The sequence below is a fragment of the Erinaceus europaeus genome, chromosome 12, assembly GCF_950295315.1.
Source record: "Erinaceus europaeus chromosome 12, mEriEur2.1, whole genome shotgun sequence".
In the NCBI taxonomy this organism is placed as follows: Eukaryota; Metazoa; Chordata; class Mammalia; order Eulipotyphla; family Erinaceidae; genus Erinaceus; species Erinaceus europaeus.
In genome coordinates this window covers 23,711,574-23,734,654 of record NC_080173.1, presented here as the reverse complement: position 1 = coordinate 23,734,654, position 23,081 = coordinate 23,711,574, and the positions used below count along the sequence as shown (strand labels likewise).

Here is a 23,081-nt window from a genome sequence, read left to right as displayed (position 1 = left end):
CAATAAATAAAGATAATAAAAAAATTTTCTTTTAAAAAAAAAAGAAAAACAAAGGCAATCTAAAATCTTTCCATTTAGATAGAATTTACCTAGATTATATCAGCACTCATCCCCAATCTTTAGATACTAGGTAGTTGTTACCAAGAACTGAATAATATTTTTATTTATCAGACTGGAAGCAAAATAAGACATTTAGACCAATTAGTAGCGCAGTGGGTTAAGTGCAGGTGGTGCAAAGCCCAAGGACCGGCGTAAGGATCCTGGTTCGAGCCTCCGGCTTCCCACCTGCAGGGGAGTCACTTCACAGGCGGTCAGGTCGGCAGGTATCTGTCTTTCTCTCCCCCTTTCTGTCTTCCCCTCCCCTCTCTGTTTCTCTGTCCTATCTAACAACGATGAAATCAAGAACAACAATAATAACAATAAAACAATAAGGGCAACAAAAGGGAAAAATAAATATTTAAAAAATTAAAAAAAAGAAAAAAAAGCCCATTAAGCTCCCAATAAAATATTATTTTAAAAGAATGTTCGTATTATCATAACTCATCAGTTTCAAGTAGAGGAAAAAGTGACTTACTGACTGAACATGATTTAGAATAAGATTGAACATGATTTAGAATAAGATACCACTCTCTGAAAGAAAAAAAGCTGTGTGAAGCAGGCAAACTGTAAGACTTGTGAGAACTATGGTGGTTATCTTTTGGAGGTAGGAGGGTTGGGATACAGAACTTTGGTGGTGGGTGTGGTGTGGAACTATACAATGTAATCTTATAATCTTGTAACATACTATTAATAACAAATAAAAATCTTTTTAAAATCTCTTTGTATATACACACTGAACACACTTTTCAGGAGTGGAACTGAGCTATGTTGTTACACTGTGTTTGGATTTTTTGCAGGTAATGAAGAAAACTTCAGTTTTGCCAACCAGATTAATTTCTAGTAACAAACTTCTCAGAGTTGAAAGATTTCATTTTAACTAATCATTTCAACCTTATTCCCTATTCCCTGATCTTATTAGGATTGAATTAACATAGCTTCTAAAACAAGCTCTAGGAAGGTAGAGGGGTTTAATTGTTTTATTCACTGCACTACCTTATACCTAAAAGTGCCTATTAGATATTCAAATCAAGTTAATTCTAATATGAGATAATTTTCCAATAAAAAATGCACGCAGTGAATTAAAAAGTCCAAACACTAGAAAAATAAATAGGAAAGTCCTATATAAGCTGGAATATTAAGTCACATAAGGAGGAACTAAATGCTTTAGGTTTTTTTTTTGGCTTGCTTTTCAGGTCTCTATCTACATGTATTTAAAGCAACTCTCCTTGGCACTGCTCCACAATTAATTAGAAAATTATGATAATATCTTATAGGCAAGTTATTTCAGATAGTGGTTGTCAAATATGTAGATTCCCACTGATGTAGTCTTTATTACACAAAAGAAATACATCTAGTGTGAGAATTCCTACTCAGGGTCTACTAGAGTGGGAAAGGTAGTGAGAAATGATTCTTTAATCAAGAAAAGGATATCAAATTTTGAAATCAAATAAACAGTGAGCAAGAGTCTAAACACTTTCCTTAATTTCCAAAATAGCAACAGGATAAACTATCTGATGGATGGAAAATAATATGTATTATTAAATGCAAAGGGAAATTGTTTTATACAATGACTTTTTATGGAGTTGTACTTTTTACTCAGTACCTTAGCAACTTCACTCTAGGCAATAGCCCAAACATTTTAAAAATAGCTAAGTGAAAATCTTCAGTGAATCCACTCATTCAAGTATATATTGAACACATAATATATGCTAAACATTGCACTTAGAATTGTAATGTAGAAAGAATAATACCTAAATTAAGTAAAAACAAACAAGTGTTATGTCTCCTAAAATAGAGATAAGTACACTATGTTTTTAGATGTCCTTTCAGTTCAGATAGCAACAAGCATTAAAACTATAGAAACTTTTTTACTTAGGAGTATTCAGCCTACTAATTCATTTTTAATATGAAAACCTCTTTACACTCATGCTGAAAATTTTTCCACTCATTTTACTAAAATGTAGGTAAAACTTCACCAGGTGGGGTGTTTTAATTCTTTAAGTTTCCAGCTTAGTGGAACTATAAGAGTTGTCAACCTTATTGGCAAAAGGAATGAAAATAAGTCAACCAGAATCAAAGGGTCATGGAGACAGCTCAGTGCAACAGAATACAGGACTCACGTACCCAAGGGGTCCAGGCTTAAACTCTGGCACCACTATATGCCAAAGTTGAACAATGTTCTGATATGTATGCCTATCTTTCTTATAAAAATAAATACGGCTTGGGAGTCAGGTGGTAGCACAGCGGATTAAGCGCAGGTGGCGCAAAGCACAAGGATCGCTGGCAGAAGGATCCTAATTCGAGCCCTGGCTCCCCACCTGCAGGGGAATCACTTCACAGGCGGTGAGGCAGGTCTGCAGGTGTCTGTCTTTCTCTCCCCCTCTGTCTTCCCCTCCTCGCTCCATTTCTCTCTGTCCTATCCAACAACAACGACATCAATAATAACTACAACAATAAAACAACAAGGCCAACTAAAGGGAGTAAATAAATTTAAATAAATAAATACGGCTCTGGAAGGTTGTAGAGTGGTTAGAGCACTGAATTTACAAGCATGACATCACAAGTTTCATCCCCAGCATCACATGCCAAAATGATGCTCTAGTTCTCCTCAATCCAACAAATAAATCAATATTTTAAAAGTTAATAAATAATCTTAAGTAGAAGTAGTTGCACTAGAAAAAATACCAACATCTCTCTGGTCTGATTCCCTCATCAACTCACTAAAGTATGGAGGAATGAATGGACTTTGTGTTATTTTTATCAATATGGAACTACATGTCAAATGGATTTATGAATTAAAAAAAAAAAAGCATGTTACTGGGGCCAGGCAGTAGCACACCGGGTTAAGTGCATATAGTGAGAAGCGCAAGGTCCAGCTCAAGGATACCATTTCCAGCCACAGGCTCCCCACCCATAGGGAGCAGTGAAGCAGGTCTGCAGGTATCTTTCTCTCCCCCTCTCTGTCTTCCCCATCTCTCTTAATTTCTCTCTGCCCTATTCAACAACAACAATGGAAAAATAATGGCCACCAGGAGCAGTGAATGTATTCTTAGCGCAGGCACCAAGCGCCAGCGATACTCTGGAGATAAATAAATAAATAAATAAATAAATAATTTGGGAGTCGGGTGGTAGCACAGCGGGTTAAGCACAAGTGGTACGAAGCACAAAGACCTCCATAAGGATTCCGGTTCGAGCCTCTGGCTCCCCACCTGCAGGGGAGTCCCTTCACAGGCGAAGCAGGTCTGCAGGTGTCTTTTTCTCCCCCTGTCTTCCTCTCCTCTCTCCATTTCTCTCTGTCCTATCTAACAACGACGACATCGATAACAACAATAACTACAACAATAAAAAAACAAGGGCAACAAAAGGGTAAATAAATAAATAAATATAAAAAACCTTTAATGCATATCACACTATTCAGAGGCACTGTCTGGGTATACTCTTTGGTTGAGGGCATCGAAAATTTTTTATGTAGATGTACTAGAGGCTAATAGTGGCAGAAATTTGTCAAGTAAAAGGCCTGGTAAGCAAGGAAAGGAAACTAAGGCTTTTTGCTTGGTGTTTCAACCCTTCAAACACCTAAAAGTCATTCAGAGTTGACCTGGCATCAGTCATAGCCATCAGCAAAGTAATTGAATTAACAGTTGGCATTGCTCCCTTTTCTTCCTACCAGACTTCTCAAAAAATGCTCTGACAGTTTCTCTGGTGCCAGAGAGTGTCAGTACGACTGTAAGGGATGTGCTTTCATTAGAATATTTGGGGTCTGATTATTAACAGAAGAAAAAACATCTCAAAAGAAAAAACAAACATGCTAAGGAAATGGTGATTACCAAACTAGTTAAATTTTGCCATGAAAATATTTTTGTAAAGAAAAAAAATAGCTTGAGTATTTTTATGGGAAGGGAGTTTTTTTAAAAAAAGTTTTTCCTACCATTGTCATCTCTAAATTTAATATCAGCTTTAGAAATATTTTTACCTTTAGTTACCAAATTCTGTTCCCCTAAAGTAAGTTTAATAAAGCAACATCAGTAAAGCTCATTGAAAAGTCTATAAACTCACTGAGATTATTATTACATAAGCCACTTTATTTGGTATCGCCCCCCCCCCCCCGCTTTATGTGACATGAAACAGGGTCAGAAAGAAATTACAATTCAATTTTTCAATAACTGGTGTCAATTAATCATGGTGATTAACTCTTTTGCAAATATGGAGATCTCATTCTCTCTACTCTTTTCCCTCTCTATACACATTCATATGCTTAAAAATGAATGGGAAGCTAGGGGGTAGAGAAAAAGTGCCTCACCTGAAGTTTCTGCTTAATATCTCAGTAATATGTCTCTTATACATGGGTATAGTGTCCGTTCTTATACATAAGACTTAATACTATTAATGGTTCACAGTATCAATCCACAAAACGGCTCTGGGTTTACAAAAACAAAAAATATATAGTGGCTCAAGAAGGTCCTTTCTGTTAAAGAAATCTATATAACTTTGTATTTATAAGTTTTTATAAAACCTGGATTTGATAAATTAGTAACAGACCATAGCCCATATTGGCCACAGTTAATTTAAGAGGTAGTGTGGCTTTGGTCTCTCCTGGAGAGATCCTATCATAAAGACATTTGCCCATATTTGTATTCAGCAAGAAACAGCAGGTAAGACTCAAGTCTAAAGGTAATAACACCCAGTCAAGAGCCATACTTATCTGAAAAGAACAACCGAGCTCACATCTCAAAGTCAAATGCAAAAACCATACATACCCATATATCACAGAAACAGAGCCTAAAGTATTCCAGAAAGAAACCACACAGAGAAGCAAAAGAGTAACCTTTATTATTGAACCAGTTGGACGGGAACTGAAGATCCAGCCCCTTTCACAATCCAAAAGATGAGTATTGGGGGAGGAGCTAAATGTGTCTGCTTGCTCAACTGGGAAATGGAGAATCAGTCTCTGTTGATGCCATTAATCTGCTAAAGCTTTCAATGGCTCTAAAATTCATTGGCAAGTGATGAGTAGTGTCTTGTTGATGAGCTACAGTGCAAGTTAAATAAAAAAAAACAATATACAAGCATAGCCAATCAATACTTCCAAAGTTATTATTAAACACCAATTTTCAGAAGTTATCAGCCTTGCAGGTGATAAAAGACAAGTTGTCCTCAGTTAGGACATACACTTATTTTCCCAGAACCAAAAAAACAGTATGTCATTGTGTGGGTTACCAAGTGTGTGTACATAGGTTGGTGTGTACAGTAAGATATACTTGACAGAAAGATTTTTTAATTTAAAAAGTTATAAAGCCTTCATAGAAAAGCTTCCAATTTTATTTGGGTTCCCAACAAATATGTCTGCAGCTTTTGGAAAAACTGAATATTTGTTCTAAAGAAATAGTAAAAATAAACAATAAAAACCAACCATGGTTATTTGGCCAGTGCACACTTATGGTAAGTAGTTTCCTAAATGCCTTTCAAGTGACAAGAGTCCTGAGTATGATAAACTCTAGGAAAGGAAAAAAGGGTGCTAAATGCCCAGTCTTCACAAAGAAGCTACACATGCACTCAAATAATTTGGCTCAGACACAAATCACTCCCTTTGAATGTCAGACAGTCAATATACCAAAACCATAGAGATGACAGCTTCCTTGTACCCAGGTGCTAGTGCAGCAGGACTTTGGACCTGGGAAGAGGGCAGTAAGGCTAGCCTTCTATCCTCCTTAAAAATTCTCCAGTAATTCTGGTCTAGCCTGGTCAAATAGGGAGAATAGTTTTTAAGTTCCCAAGCTCTCCGCAAGCCAGACACTAGTATGTTATCTCCTGGATGCCCACAGACGTGTGTCTTTTTTTTTTTTTTTCCAGACATGCATCTCTTACCTACATAAGACAGTTCTCTCTCTCCCTCTCTCTCTCACTCACACACACATTAATTTTCCGGAAGCAAACCTAAAAAAAAAAAACTTCTTCACGTAACATTTCTTCTTGTAAAAATGGGGAAAACACAAGAGGGATAGCAGCTCTTTCTCCTCTATATTCCTGGGTGCTTGCAAAGCTCTCCAAAGTGCAAAGGCATCTTGCCCACCGCGCCCGCAGGCAGTTCCCCTCTTTCCCCAGCCTGGAAGCTTGAACAATGCAACAACATACATTTACCAACACCTGCTGGAGCCTATTAATATGCACCAGGACGTATTGATTTTTCCCCCCTCCCTTCCCGGGCCCTCCACACTGAGCAGGCTTTCATCTCCTCCTTTACCATCCATCAGGAACTCATTTCGCCGCCCCCCTCCCCCACCCCTCCCGCCCCCAGGCCCCATTCAGCCGAGCCCCTCGCTCCTTTGGAAAGCCCAGGCTGACGAGCACACTTTGGAATGCACTTCATTAAAATGTAGCTGCCCGATTCCAACCTGCAATGCGGAGGAGGCAATACAAAGAGCGCGCCACACTTCCTTCAGCATCCCCTTCAAAAGCCCCATTGTTCACTAGGCATCTGCTCCAGAGCCAGGCCTTTCCCTACCCACTGACCCCTGATTTTATTTCTTCTCTCCGTCCCTGTAACCACCCCCCCCCCCCCGCCACGCCACCCAGCCGGACCAAATGGGCCTGCCCGGTGAATTAAAACGCAGCCGCAGCCATCTGGCCCTCCCAAGCTGGCCCGCTTTCTCCCCGCCCCTCCTCCCTGGTCCACACGCCACACAAGGCATCTGCACCTCCATGGAGGTTCCCACAACCCAAGCGCAAACCTCGGGTGGCAGCGCGCCTCTGCCGCCGCCTGCCTGTCCCCTGGCTTCCTCCAGCGGCCGAGCGTTCGAATCTAGAGGTGGGCAGGGAGCGAGGTGCGGGGGTTGGGGGGCGATCGTGGACCACTTGTACTTGCCTGCAAATCCCAGCCCAATCGCCAAAATTAATCCTTCCCTTTGTAAGCCTGAAAGAGCCTCCCACCGCGCTGGTCCTCCGCTCTGCAGCGGCTGTAAAGAGAGGCGGGGGTGGGGTGGGGAGGAGTGGGATCCGAACCCGGTACTGGACGAGCTGGGGGCGCCTCAGCCACCTGCCCACAAGGCGGTTTTTCGAGGGAAGGAGGTGCGGGAGCAGCTGACGGCGTGAGAAGGGAGAGAGAAGATGCCCAAGCTTGCGCCTTTTATATTACTGGCGACATTTCTAACACATGACAACAATTTCCATCTGTATTTAAGCCAGGAGTGTGAAAAAAGAGCATTACATCACAGAGCCCGGGTTCCTAGAGGCTGCCAGATATCTAGGCCAGGGGATTAAAGCTGCACCTGCGGAATGGGCTGGAGCCTAGCGAGGCGAGCACTGCCTCTCCCCGCTTGGCATGTCAGGTCTTCCTCACCAGCCCCCTGGTTAAAGAAAGGCGGGTAATGGGGTAATTGCACATACAAATCACAGGAGACTGGGTGGATATGCATGGGTGGGTGAAGGCATGGTTAGCTAGTGATTCTTTATCACTAAGGGTAGCAACCCAGACTTCTCAAGAGCAAGGGTGAGAAGTGCCTCCTAGTGGAACCCATTTCTGTCCAGCCTCTTCCTCAACTCCTGAGGGACTTTCAAAGATAATTACTCATGACTGCAATAATAGTTCTATTTGGAATTAAAGTAGAGGTAGATGGAGAGGCTTATAATATTTGGGGAGGGGACCTACTTCCAAGATAGACTTTAAGAAACTACAGGCAGCATCCAGTTCAAAGTCAAGCTGTTTTGTTTTGTTTATTTTTTACACTGCTTATCTCTATGTCTTTCAAATGTACTCTTTAAAAGAATCTGTGGGGGTCCAGAGATATTATCTCCATGCACTTTCTGAGGAAGCTTTTCTCCACTATTCCCCCACCCCACCCTGAAGAGAGCAGAGAGCTAAAGAGGAAGAAAGACACCTTGGAGCCTGAATCTGAGTCCTTGTACATGGTAATGTGTGTGCTCAACTGAGTATGCCACCACCTGACCCCATAAATTTCCTTTATTGTTGAACAGTCAGTATATGCTGAAGCCGTTAGTTTCCTTAAGACAGGTTAAAAAAAAAAACCTCATAGACTATCCAAGGGAAGACCAGTCCATAATTCAGGTGTTAGAGTTACATTCAACAGCCTCCAGGAATTAATTACCACAATTCAGACAGGAGAAGATAAAGGGGCTGTAAGATGCTCTTACATGAGGACATGAGGAATAACAAATAAATAAATGAATAAATAAATAGGAAAAAGAAACAAAGGGACCTTCCTGGAGTGTAGGGAGGAGGCAGGGCAATGCAAACCTGGATTAATGGGTTGATTCTGTATGATATGAAACTGATAGGTAGTAGTTATTCAAAAAAAGGTAGCATAAATCTCTCTTCAAAAGCAGCACCAGCTGCATTTCATAGCAAATGAGAAAACAAAATTTGTTCCTTCACATTATCAGTAAACAATCACTTGGTATGCATGTATTTTGTATGTTCCCAAAATAATCCAGGGTGCAGAAAAATGTATTTCTAATGCTCCTTATCCTTTTTTTAAAAAAAGTATCTTTATTTACTTATTGGATGGAGACAGCCAGAAATCGAGAAGGAAGGGGGTGATAGGGAGGAGAGAGACAGAGAAACACCTGCAGCCCTATTTCACCACTCTCGAAGCTTTCCCTCAGCAGGTGGGGAAGGAGGCTCGAATTCGGGTCCTTGCACACTGTAACATGTACACTTAGCCAGGTGTGCCACCACCCGGCCCCTGCTCCTTGTCCTTTTAATCACTCTTGAACATATAAACAATTAGCTCTGGTGTAGGGGTAGATAGCATAATGGTTATGCAAACAGACTCATGTATGAGCCTCCAAAGGCCCAGGTTCAATTCTCTGCCCCACCTATTAGTCATAGCTGAGCAGTGTTCTGGGGAAAAAGAGAAAAAAAAAATACTGACTCTGTAGACCTTTCCTGCTGTGTGACTAGTCACATTCACATCTTCTCTACAAAACAGAAAACCCAAATTACCTAATTGCTATGAGAATAATGCACACTAACTACCTGGTACAGTTTACCATATATAAGAAGGTAATTATATAAGCCACCTGCTGTTACTATCACTATTATTATGACTTTATTAGTTATTTTCTCATGCTAAAATTTTGTATTAGTGATTTAATAGTGGTTTACAAGATTATAAAATTGTAGGGGTATAGTTCCACATCACATCTACCATCAAAGTCCTGTGCACCCCCATAACTCCTAACAATATCAAATAGTTCTTGCAAAATCACAATTTTATTTTTGTGTAAACTGTTATCAAAATAAAAGTATCTGTCCTTTATTCCTACCAGGACCTACAAACTGGGTCTCAGGTAGGCCTCAGGGCTTCAGTTAGGGAAATGCACACCCCAGCACCCTGGATACCACTCTTGATCACAAGTAAAAGTTTAGGTGCCTTAAAAGAGAAACAGATTCATTTTTATTTCATATCTACTTTCAGGATGGTGAAAAAAGGACTTGAGAAAGGATCTGAAGTATTAGCTTACATTTTGGGCTTAAGGAAACTATAAACTTAAGGGAAAAGTTTCTTCATCAGCCACGTATATATTCCATGTGAACACTTAGATCATTTCCCCTCTCAATCATTATCAAGAGAGAAAAAAGAAAAGTAGATTTTACATAAGACTTTCAAAAGACTTTAGCCACAGTGTAATGCTGAAAAATGGAATTTGTATTTTATTAGTTTTTTCCACAAGAAAATGATTGTGCAGTACAAATTAAATTGCTTCCCCCCCCCCAGGAAGTTACATAGAGACTGCACCAAAGGAAACAAAAAGACAAAAAAAAAAAAATCTCTTTATGAAAGAAATAAGGGAACTTTTATTCAGTAAGTATTCAAGGATGTAGCTTTCTACTCTCCAATAGTGAGAAAATAGCCCTCATTTGGTGTGGAAATATCCCTAACAATAACAAATTATTTTCTATCACAGCTTCAAAGACCAGGTTTTTCTATGTATAAATGGAGCACAACAAAGAGATTTCATGGAAATCTACTGGTTTGTTATCTGTTTTATTAGAATACCCAGTTTGTCTCAAATATGGAAGTTGTATGAGCTTGTGTGGTCAGCAGGATAAACCATGATAAATAGTTAATTACATTTCTTCTCAATTCTCTTATCACACATATAAAATTAAAAACTGATAGGACCTTCTTGGATGCCAAACTTCTAGACTTTAAGGTAAAGCTATGTAGTATTTTGAAGGCACAATTTAGCATCATAGGGAATTATAGCAATTTTAAACAAACAACTGTAAGAAAAGGACCACCAAGAGTGTTCTATGGTGTGGTAATGACACTGGATCTGGAACCATCTTTGATTCTTTCAGTGTGTAAATCACTGCACCTCCACGTTAGCCCAGCAAATAAATAATGAAGTAATGGTTCAGCTGTTTTAGAAAATAGTTTAGCAATTTCTCAAAAGGTTAAACAGAGCTAAAGTAAGACCCAGCAATTCTACTCTTAAGTATGGGGACAAGATAAATGAAAACATACATCATACAAAAACTTGTACATGATTTACAGCAACATCATTTATCATGTCTAAAAAGTAGAAGCAGCCAAATTGCCCAACAACTGGTGAATGAATGGCATGTGGTATATCTATAAAGTGGAATATTATTTGATAATAAGATGCAATGAGCACTAGTAAATGCATGCTGCAGCATGGTTGACTTTCACAAATAGCACATCTTTACTTACATGACATTTGTCCTGAAGAGGCAAATATATAGAGACAGAAAACAGATTAGTGATTACCTAGGGTGACGGGTAATCTATGAGAGGAAATGTGGTATATATAAGGCTTCTTTGGGGAGTTAGAAAGACCTTCTAAAATTAATTTTGGAGACAGTTCTACAACTTCATGAAAATATTTTTAAAAACTAAGTTTCAAAAATGGGTGAATTGCTTGGTATGTGAATTATATTTCCATAAAGTTGTTTTTTTTTAAAAAGAGTACTAAAATTAAGATAGAAATAATGATTGGGGATGGTAGGCAATAAAAAAAATAATCAGAAGGACTAATAAAAATTAAAAAAAAAAACTTTGGCAAATATAGGCACCGGGAGGAAGAGGAAAACATCACAAATGCTCAACTTTTAGAACAAAAAGGAAACATGACAAATACATGAGAGATATATTTTCATGTATAAGAGAATACTATGTACAACTTTATACAACCTAATTTCAAAATAGAGTGGATCATTTTCTAGAATGACAAACTAATGAAACTCCTCTTAAGAAGCAGCAGATACCCTAAGTAAAGCACCGACTGAAATAAAAATGAAATGAACTTGAAGTGCCTTCCTTTGTTATCCCAGCTCTTATCGGAAAAGAACAATGTGTACTAGGGCAGCATGCTTTATGAACAGATTTTACCAAGTTTTCAGGAGTTCTGAGGTCTTTGCATTTCATTTTAATGCAGACACACATGTTCTCTCTACTATACATTGCCTATCTTCTACAGATTCATACATATTATGAACAAATGGAAAAGATCTCAGAGAATTATTTTTTCCATTTTTATTACTGATTTAATAATGATTAACAAGATTGTGGGGTAAGAGGGGTACGATTCTATATAATTCCCACCACCAGAGTATCCCATCCCTTCATGGGAAGCTTCCCTGTTCTTTATTCTTCCAAAAGGATGGACCAAAGATCTTTATGAGGGGTAGAAGGTAGAAGGTCTGGCTTCTGTAATTGTTTCAGAGAATTATTTTTGATGATGAAATATGATAGAGACAACAGAGGAAAGTATCATGGGGACAGGATGGCTAAAGGGGTTGCTGAATTCATTACGATTCTTTTTAAAATTTATTTTCCCTTTTGTTGCCTTTGCTGTTTTTTGTTGTTGTAGTTATTATTTTGTTGTTATTGATGTTGTGGTTGTTAGATAGGACAGAGAGAAATGGACAGAGGAGGGGAAGACAGAGAGGAGGAGAGAAAGGTAGACACCTGCAAACCTGCTTCACTGCAGGGTGGGGTGTGTGTGTGTGTGTGTGTGTGTGTGTGTGTGTGTGTGTGTGTGTGTTGTCACACCGGGATCATCAAGCGGGTCCTTGTGCTTTGCGCCATGTACGCTTAACCCACTGCGAGACTGCCGGACTCCCTGTAATGATCTTTTTTAAAATACCTATTTATTGATTTACTCCGAGGGTTATTGCTGGGTCTCAGCCCCTAAAGATTCCACTGCTCTCTGAAAAATAGAAAGTGAGAGACAATCATGGACCTAAAGGCTAGAATAGTGCAGATGAAGTGTTGGGGGCAACAATTTGTTTGGCTTTGTATGTTAACTCTCTTTCAGCCACCAGGTTCCAGATGCTAGCATGATGCCGACCAGACTTCCCTGGACAGACTACACCACCAATGTGTCCTGGAGCTCCACTTCCCCTTCTTCTTCTAGCGTTTGCCCTTCTTCCATAGCCAGACAATAGCGTCAGGTTGAGCCTGATGTAAAGTTTCGAGACCTCCTTTGAATCTGGAGAGGTGGCAGTCGGTGACTATGTGGGTCATAGTCTGTCTGTAGCCGCAGGGGCAGTTCGGGTCGTCTCTGGCTCCCCAGCGATGGAACATAGCGGCGCACCGGCCATGGCCTGTTCGATAGTGATTGAGGAGGGCCCAATCAGAACGTGCTAGGTCAAAGTCGGGTTGACGCTTGCAGGGGTCTGTGATGAGGTGTTTGTTCTTTACCTCAGCTGACTGCCAACTCTGTTTCCAAGAGTCTGGAACAAAGAAGTTCAGTGTAGGCGTAGGGGACCAGATTGGATGACGAGACGTCAAGCCTTGGACAGGGTGGGCGAAGATATCTGCGTATATTGGCAGGTTCGGTTGGGCGTAGATGTGGGAAATGAACTTAGATGATGCCGCATCCTGACGAATATCTGGCGGGGCGATGTTGCTGAGAACTGGCAGCCATGGAACCGGGGTGGAACGGATAGTTCCAGAAATTATCCTCATGGAGGAATATAATTTGGAATCGACCAAGTGGACATGGGGGCTACGGAACCATACTGGGGCACAGTATTCTGCAGTGGAATAGCATAATGCCAGAGATGATGATCGTAGTGTGGAAGCGCTCGCGCCCCATGAGGAGCTGGCCAGTCTTGCAATGATGTTATTCCTCACGCCCACCTTTGCTGCAGTTTTTATGAGATGTTTGTGAAATGCCAGGGTGCGATCGAGAGTAACGCCAAGATAGACTGGCTGGGCTTCATGCCGGATTCTCGTATCGCCAAGCTGCACATTAAGCTCATGCGAGGCCGAGGCATGGTGTAGATAGAAAACAGATGATACCGTTTTTGCAGTGCTAGGGATTAGTTGCCATTTTTTACAGTAATCAGATATCAGAGACATGTCTTTCATGAGTGTTTCCTCGAGGATGTCGAACTTGGATGCCTGAGTTGCACAGCAGATGTCATCGGCGTAGATGAACTTCCTTGAAGAAGTTTCTGGGAGGTCATTGATGTAAATATTAAATAGCGTAGGAGCCAGAACAGAGCCCTGGGGGAGGCCACTTGAGACAAGTCTCCATCTGCTAGACTTGTCACCCAGATGCACCCGGAATCTTGTGTTCTGGAGAAGAAACGATATAGTGTTGGCCACCCACTTCCCCAGAGCCCCATCCCACTAGGGAAAGAGAGAGGCAGGCTGGGAGTATGGATCAACCTGTCAGTGCCCATGTTCAGCGGGAAGCAAGTCGCTTCACAAGCGGTGAAATATGAATATGTGCTAAATATGAATAGATATGGGCACCGGGTTAGATTGATATGGTAAACATTTAATTGCATTTATATTTTTTTCAAGTTTGCAAGCAACTGTCTGCCGTAATCCTGCTTCCTAGTTCTATTCTCAAGTCTGATACCATCTTCCCAGACAGTATTTTTAGTTCACCTCCATGTTAGGAACATACCTAGAATAGACTTCTTAGCTTCCTTCCACCCTAAAGTCCCTACTTTCATATGCTTTATTTTACTGAATGGTTCCTGTTTATTCAACATTTTGTTATTTTCATCTTACTGCCTTTCAGTCACCAAGATCCACATGCTATCATGATACCATTCTGACTTCCCTGGGCAGATGATTTCACCAATGCTTCTTGAAACCTCACCTCTCCAGAGTCCTACCCCACTAGGGAAAGAAAGAAACAGGCCGGAGTCGGTGGGTAGCGCAGAGAGTTACACAAGTAGCGCAACACGCGCAAGGACTGGTGTAAGGATCCTGGTTTGAGTCCTCGGCTCCCCACCTGCAGGGGAGTTGCTTCACAAATGGTGATGCAGGTCTGCAGGTGTCTATCTTTCTCTCCCCTTCTCTATCTTTCCCTCCTCTCTCCCATTTTTCTCTGTCCTATCTAACAACGACGATATCAATGACAACAACAATTAAAAAAAAAACAAGGGCAACAAAAGGAATAAATAAATACATATTTTAAAAACTTAAAAAAGAAAGAAACAGGCTAGGGATATGGATCAGCCTGCCAATACCCATATTCAGTGGAGATGCACTTACAGACATCATAAATCCCACCTTCTGCACCCCAAAAAGAATTGTGGTTCATACTCCCAGAGGGGTAAATGATAAGGGAAGTAAACCAGAGGGCTCTATACCCCTATTCCCACCAGGACACAAAGCGTTTACCACCACGAGTCTTGTTTTTATTTATTTTTTATTTTTTATTGTTGTTGTAGTTATAATTGTTATTGTTATTGATGTCGTCGTCGTCGTTGGATAGGACAGAGAGAAATGGAGAGAGGAGGGGAAGACAGAGATGGGGAGAGAATGATAGACACCTGTAGACTTGCTTCACCGCCTGTGAAGCGACTCCCCTGCAGGTGGGGAGCTGGGAGCTCGAACTGGGCTCTGCAGGCCGGTTCTTGCTCTTTGCACCACGTGTGCTTAACCCACTGCACTACCGCCCGACTCCCTGGAGTCTTGTTTTTATACCAGTAATGAAATGGAAGCAATAAAGGAAGTCAGGAAAAAAGGAAAGACACCTGGAAGTAGTAATAGGTGTAAGTATGATTTAGAAATGAAGTGAAGGCAGGACCACTGAAAAAATGGGAAGAGAAAAATATATACATAGATATAGATAGTTATAGAATCAACCTTTATTGGTGACCTTGAGAGAGAACTATTACAGTTTCCAATGGAGGAGATGGGGACACAGAACTCTGGTGGTGGGAACCATATGGAATTACACCCATATTATCTTACAGTTTTGTAAATCAATAATAATAATAAAAAAAAGAAAAATCCAGTTTGAAATACTACTTTCTAGATGGATTTTTTTTTTAAAAAAACAAACTTAGATTGCCATGGAAATATGAGAAAAACGACACTTTCATGAAGAAATCACTCTGCTAACAAGTCTGGTTTTTGTTGTTGTTGTTGTTAGTCAACTAGAGAGCCAAACAAATGGGAAATCTGTTTCTGATAGTTGTAAATTTCAACAACAACAAAAATATAATTAGGGCAGACATGGGACAATTACCTTAAAGTATTACTGTTGCTATTTATTTATTTTTTATTACCACCAGGGTTATCTTCAATCCACTGCTTTCAGAGGCCTTTTTTTTTTCTTTCTTCTCTACTTTGATGGAACAGAGAGAAATTAAGAGGGGAGGGGAAGACAGAAAGAAAAACCAGTGCAGACTTGCTTTGCCACTTATGTAGTGTGCACCACCTGCACACAGGTGGGGAGCAGGGGCTCGAATCCTTGGGCATGGTGATGTGTGCATTCAACCAGGTACACCACTGCCCCCCTACTATTATTTTTTATGGTGTAAAAGATGACCATCTTTTAGGACAGCAATCAAATGAATATTTTTAAAGAATTTTCCAAGGCAAAATAGAAAAGCAATAATCTGTCTGTTGCACCTGAAAATGACTGAGGCAATGCAAATATGCAACTGAAGTTAGCTAATGGGAGAAGAATAATTCTGTAATGGTATCATCAAAGATAAAAGTTCCAGGAACTTTAAACTTTTATTGCACAAAAAATTTGTCTGGTTTATGAGACCACACTTCTCTGTCCTTAAAACTGCAACTACCTATGATGACATCTTTTCTCCCCTTATTTTATTTATTCATGAGAAAGATAGGAGAAGAGAAAGAGCCAGACATCACTCTGGTACATGTGCTGCCAGAGATCAAACTCAGGACCTCATGCTTATCCACTGCACCACCTCTTGGAGCACAAGGTGACATATTTTTGTCTCTGATTCTTGCTCATTTCGGTACACACAAATTAGGAGTTTCAAAATATATATGGTTGTAGCTAGGGCTCAGTGCCAGCACTACAAATCCACTACTCCGGATGACTCCTCCCCTCATTTTATTGGATAGGATGATGAGTAATAGAGGAGGGGGAGACTGAGAGAGAAAAAGAAAGGGAGACACCTACAGACCTGCTTCACAGGTCCTGAAGCGTTTCCCCTATAGGTGGGAAGCTGGCGTTTGAACCCAAATCCTTGCACAGGTCCTTGCACTTAGTACTATATGTGCTTACCCAGGTGTGCCAGTGCCAGGTCCCTCAACAATATATTAACCTTCTGCATGGTTGCCAGGGGATGTAGTATGAAAAGAATTGTGCTTCTTGGGGGTGACACATCCCATATGGTATATATTATTATAGCTGTATAAACACTCAGTGATGGGGAGCTAAATTGTTGACAATAAAAGTCAAACTATCCCTTGAAGGCCAACTTGATCTTTCTAGGGCATCTGTCTATCCATCAGAGCATGCTGAAGAGCTTTAGCAGATGAGAGATAGTGAGAAAGAATAAGTCTACAATGTTGCATTTACCACATGGATATGCCCACTAATATACCTTCCTTATGGTAGTCAATTATAAACTGCCCAACACAGTATTTCTTATTTATTTTTTTATTTGTACATTACAAGATTGTAAAATTATAGTGTGCACTTCTACACTACACCCGCCAAGATTATTTCCCCACCCCCAACCTTCCAAAGATAATCACTATAGTTCTCACAAGTCTTAGAAACAGTTTCCTTCTGTCCCCCTCCCCCAGTTCATGTGTATCAGATTTCTAGATTCCACATATGAGTGAAACTATCTGGTAGTTGTCTTTCATCACTAATTATTTTGCTAAGCAAAATCACTACTTGTTCCATCCATTTTGTCGCAAAAGACACAATGTCATCTTTTTTGATTACAGAGTAGTATTCCATAGAATATATGTATATCCTATAAATTATTTTGCCAGTCATCTGTGCCCAACACAGTCTTGATGGGTTAGTTATGGAGCATAGCTATCTCAATTACAACTGCTTTAATAGACAGCAAGTAATTAAGTGCATTTTTTTAGCCACAACACATAGATGAATGAGGTCCAGCAAGTAAGTCTCCCTAGTAGGTATAAAGAAGGCTGTTAAACTAAATTTTCTCTCTCTTTCTGCCTCAGTCCACACTGCTCACTAAATAGGTTTCATAGAAATGGATCCAGAGTTTGTAATTCCACTCTTAGCTGTGTGCATATTTCACTGCACTTTTGAGTATTAGGGTCTCTCTTCATGCTTTTCATATACTATGTCACTTAAAATTCTCACCACAGGGAGTGGGGAGATGGCTCAACTAGTAGAATTCATGTATCACCATGGGCAAGGACCCAGATTTAAGCCCCTGTCCCCACCTACAGAGTGGAAGTTTTATTAGCAGTGAAGCAGGGCTGCAAGTACATCTCTTACTCTCTCTGTTTATCTGTATCTATCTGTCTGTCTGTCTGTCTGTCTGTCTATCTATCTCTCACCTTCCATCAAGAAAAAATGGGGGGGCTTGGGCAGTGGTGCACTTAGTAAAACATATATGTTACAATGCTTAAGAGCCTGAGTTCAAGCCCTGGCTCCCACTAGCAGGGGGAAGCCTCACAAGAAGTCAGCTAGTGCTATAGGTATCTCCCATTCTATCTTCTTCTCTAACTTCCTCTTCCCTCTTGATTTCTCTCTGTCTCTACCTAATAAATATGGAAATAAACTGAAAATTACTAAACAAAAATGGCCCCTTGGAGTGGTGTAGGCACTGAGACCCAGTGATAAACCCTGGTGGCAAACAACAAACAAACAATAATAACAAAAACGATCACCACAGTTCTATGGGCAATGACGCTACCGTCATTATATAAACTGGGAAGCCTCAGAGAATTAACTTATCCAGGTCCATCAGTTACTTGAAGGACTTTGAATCAAACTCAGTTCTATTCATATTCAAAGCCTCTGGTCACTCTGCAGATACAAAACTGTGGCTTTAACTTCCCTGAAGGCTAAAGGAAGCTGCTTCTCTAGGCACTTCTCTTGAAATTCAGGTTGACGTCAGTTCTGATTAGCATGCCGAAGGCAACTTCTAGTAACTGCCTATATCCTGGGGTTCATTTCCCATTCCAGCTTCCATATATTTTAGAGATACATAATCAGTTTCAGTAACACAGTTAAAGTAATGCAGCAATATAGTAATCTAATCCAAATGGCAACCTCTTATAACTCTTAAGGTCTGTTTGTAATGATCTTATCTTAGGGGATAAAAAAGGAGAAAAGTGTCAGGTTCAATTATGTACAGCAACGATTACAACGCCAAAATAATAAATCTTTTACAGGTCAGCAGCTTGCTAACCTTGAAAAAAACTTCAGCTGTCTAGTACAACCAAGTCTTGTCTTACTTCTCAAAGCAAAGCACTTAAGACAATAGTATGGCCCTACTTCTAATATACAGGTCATGAAAATAGCCTACACAACTAGAATTATAGCAACCTCAGAAGAATAAAGAGATTTCCTTCTGATTAAAAAAAAAAAGTGAAGATGAGCAATACAAGGTCATTTCCTGGTGAGATTGGGGCTTTGGAAGAGCCCACTTTCATACATCTACAGGTGTAGAGTGACTGTCACTCACAGGCCTCTTCCTATAAAGTGCAGCTGAAAGCATGATGTGAAACAGTCACGTTGGGGTACAAAGGAGTCATTTCACAGTATCCCACACATAGTAGTCCAAACTTTCAAGAGAAAAGGACAAGAAAATCATTTGACATAAATCATTCATTAAGGGTGTATTCATTAAAGGTCTCTAGACTGTTCTGGTCACATATTAGATACAAATTATAATAATAATAATAGTGTGAAGTTTATTACCAGATTATATCACCTTTAGTGCACAGTGAATTAATGTTTTCTACACCTTAGAATTTGTGCATAGTACAATTTTACAACATTTCCATGTGTATGTTAAAAATATTATTTAGATTCAAACATTAAAACCAAGTCCTAACTTTTGCTGAGACAATAAATTTTGTTGTTGTTTCTAAATATTTTAGGAGACCAGATGGGGGTAGATAGCATAATGGTTATGCAAAGAGACTCTCATGTCTGAGACTCCAAAGTCCCAGGTTCAATCCCCTATACCTCCATAAACCAGAGCTGAGCAGTGCCCTGGTAAATGAATAAATGAATAAGTAAATATTTAAAAGTATATATTTTAGGAGACACAAAGACAGAAGTGGTTTTTCAACATTTAAGAGCTCTATCCACAGTACTTCATCATATCCCTAAGGAACATCTTTAAAGAATTAACCTTAAAGATGATAGTCATTTGCCCACAGTCACACAGATAAGCATTTCCTAATTTCCCTTGAGAAAGTTCTGCTACTTTCCATTTACCTACCCACTGATATTTACCTCACTTCTTGTGACACATGGTTTCACTGGTCATAAGACTAAGGCTGATGTCCATTCTTCTATGTAATATAATATATGGCATACCCTATCATGAGATTTATTGTGCTCTACCATTCTTTTTTTTTTATTCCCTTTTGTTGCCCTTGTTGTTTTATTGTTATAGTTATTATTGTGGTCATTGTTGGATAGGACAGAGAAAAACGGAGAGAGGAGGGGAAGACAGAGAGGGGGAGAGAAAGATAGACACCTGCAGACCTGCTTCACTGCCTGTGAAGCGACCCCTGCAGGTGGGGAGCCGGGGGCTTGAACTGGGACCCTTATGCCAGTCCTTGAGCTTTGTGCCACCTGTGCTTATCCTGCTGCACTACTGCCCAACTCCCTCTACCATTCTTTTGATTGACTTTCCCAATATACTGTAGCCCTCTGAAGAAGGAGCTGTAATCAGCTTATGTTTAGACCCTAAATGGACACTGTGATCTAGCTGTGGGGATACTCAATACATACTAGAGTGGATAGATAAATGAAATAAATTAAGAGCAGCTGAGTGGGTGATTAGATCAATTAATTAATATTAATAGAAGCAAAAAAAAAAGAATCACTGCCTAGTAAAGCCCAACTCTGAAACTCTAATTGTCTCTTCATCTCTGTTGAATTAAGAATTGAGAACTCTTGGTGTATTGTACCAAAGTAAAGGACTCTGGGGAGGAGGGGATTGTTCAGGACCTGAAACATGATGGCGGAGGAGGACCTAGGTGTGGGGTTACACTATTATGCAGAAAACTGAGAGATGTTATACAAGTACCAACTACTGAATTTTTACTGTAAACCATTAATCCCCCCATAAAGAAAACAGCTAAAGAAAGAAAGAAGGAAAAAAAAGGAAGGAAGGAAGAAGGAAAGGAAAGGAAAGGAAAGAAGGAAGGGAAGAAAGAAAGAAAGAAAGAAAGAAAGAAAGAAAGAAACCTTGTAACTGGATAGGAAAAGACTCCCATGATGAAGTATCCATTGAAGTAACTAAAATAAGGCACCACTTCTCCATATTTGGAAAGAGCAGTTGAAACATGTAGCTCCAACACAGGTGGCATTTTGACTCAACCTTTCAGGTTTTGGGTTAAGCTGAGTATCTACTACTGGAATCAAGTCCCTACATAAAGCTATGCATTCAGGATGTAGTTCATTTCCAAGGGCAGCATCCACACTATCATCTGAATAGTGCCCTTGGGATTGTATAAATGCTGACATTGATGACTAAGACACAAATGATATAAATGAGAAAAATAAGGAGCTGGAGAGAAAGCATAATGGTTATGCAAAGGACTTTCATGCCCAAGGCTCTAAGCTTCCTAGTTTAACCTTCAGTACCACTATAAACCAGAGCTGAGCAGTGTTCTCATATAAAATAAAATAAAAATCCTCCCCCTATTAGTATGCATAATTATTGATTTTTTTTTTTTGGTCTTTTAAAAGTGTCCTCTATAATAGGCAATATGAGCCACTGGTTAATATAAAAACTTCTAGAATCACACAACATGGCTATAAGGCTTATTAGTAGTAAAACCTTGACTGAGTTCCTTAACTTCACATTCCTCAGTTTCCCAGAATGTGGAGAGTAACAGCATACACATCAAAAGACCATTATGAAAATTGAGTCATCGGGCCCCAGATCACATCAAATCAGTGGGGTTTACAGTCAACAATATTTATACCCCTTTCCCATATTAGGGAGCTACTCTCTTCCCTGATCCAGCTTTCTGGTCCTTTTTCCAGCCATGACATCATCTCCCCAGACAATAACTTGGATGCACCAGCATATCAGATTTCAGGCTCAGGGGCAAAAAGAAAAAGGAAAAAAAAAAAAAAACTAGTATAGCAACAGGCCCTTTAGAATTTAACTAAAATATGCCTACTAGCTATCTACAAAATGGAGGACCCCCCCCCCCAACTCTTCTGCACTATTCCAGCCCTTAGGTCCATAATTGGTCAACAATTTGTTTGGCTTTGTATGTCAACACTCTCTTCAACCCCAGGTTCCAGATGCTAACATGATGCCGACCAGACTTCCCTGGACAGACAACACCACCAATGTGTCCTGGAGTTCTGATTCCACAGAGCCCTTCCCCACTAAGGAAAGAGAAAGACAGGCTGGGAGTATGGATCGACCTGTCAACGCCCATGTTCAGCAGGGAAGCAATTATAGAAGCCAGACCGTCCACCTTCTGCATCCCACAATGACCTTGGGTCCATATTCCCAGAGGGTTAAAGAATAGGAAAGCTATCAGGGGAGGAGGTGGGATACAGAGTTCTGGTGGTAGGAATTGTGCGAAGTTGTACCCTTCTTATCCTATGGTTTAGTCAATGTTTCCTTTTTATAAATAAAAAATAAAGAAAAAAGAAAACTGAGTCATTATGCTAACACAAAATAAAACCTAACACACGGTAGTTGATAAGTAATATAAGTGAATAAGGATAATATTAGCTACTTTTACACTTTCATATGTAACAAAAATACCACTAGAAGACTTTCAAGACCTATTCAAAATAATTTTCTGCAGAGGAAATAGCACAGTGGTTTTACAAAAGATTTTCGTGCTTGAGACTCTGAATTCCAGGTTCAGTCCCCCATAATCATAAATCAGAACTGAGCAGTACTTTGGTAAAAATAATAATGGTAATAATAATAACACAATAAATTTCCTTAGTTTCCAGGTATACTCAGTATATGTGTCTATATATACAGGTGTACATATGTAAATTTAGACCAATAAAATATAGAGATTACTAGTAGGACCACTAGTCCCTATCCTGATTGCCTGGCTTCCAGTTCTATTCCACAGCTGCAAAGTGAGTTATCATTACAAAACTTTACTTTCTTCATTTTTTAAATGAGAACATAGTAGCAATTGCTTTGTAAGATTTCTAAGAGGATTAAGCAAGTAACAATAAACAACAATCATATAAAATATGTCCTCAATTACAAGTAATTTAAAAACTATAAGTAAGGGCAGTCGGGTGGTAGTGCTGCAGGTTAAGGGCACCTGGCGCAATGCGAAGGGCAAGGACCAGCATCAGAATCCCAGCTTGAGCCCCTGGCTCCCCACCTGCAGGGGAGTGAGTCGCTTCACAGACGGTGAAGCAGGTCTGCAGGTGTCTTTTTCTCCCCCTCTCTGTCTTCCCCTCCTCTCTCCATTTCTCTCTGTCCTATCTAACAATGATGACAAAAATAACAATAATAAGTACAACAATAAAACAAGAAGGGCAACAAAAGGGAAAATAAATAAATAAAAACTGTAAGTAAAATATTTGGT

At 39.9% G+C, this 23,081-nt stretch overlaps 1 protein-coding gene and 1 long non-coding RNA gene across 29 annotated transcripts in view; one reads left to right on the top strand and one right to left on the bottom strand.

Annotated features, from left to right (window-relative positions):
* MAGI1 (membrane associated guanylate kinase, WW and PDZ domain containing 1) overlaps positions 1-23,081 on the bottom strand; it is a 721,510-nt gene that overhangs the window by 269,209 nt on the left and 429,220 nt on the right. The window contains exon 1 of one of the 28 annotated variants that reach the window (XM_060202952.1): positions 6,962-7,110. The exons of the other annotated variants lie outside the window; for them this stretch is intronic. The gene's annotated coding sequence lies outside the window, so the exon portion shown is untranslated. Of the gene's footprint in view, positions 1-6,961; positions 7,111-23,081 lie in introns of those variants that run through there. 28 annotated transcript variants of the gene reach the window in all.
* On the top strand, positions 13,698-22,151 carry LOC132541868 (uncharacterized). The gene is made up of 3 exons (XR_009552962.1): positions 13,698-13,805; positions 16,189-16,291; positions 21,804-22,151. It is a non-coding gene; the product is annotated as an uncharacterized LOC132541868 (long non-coding RNA).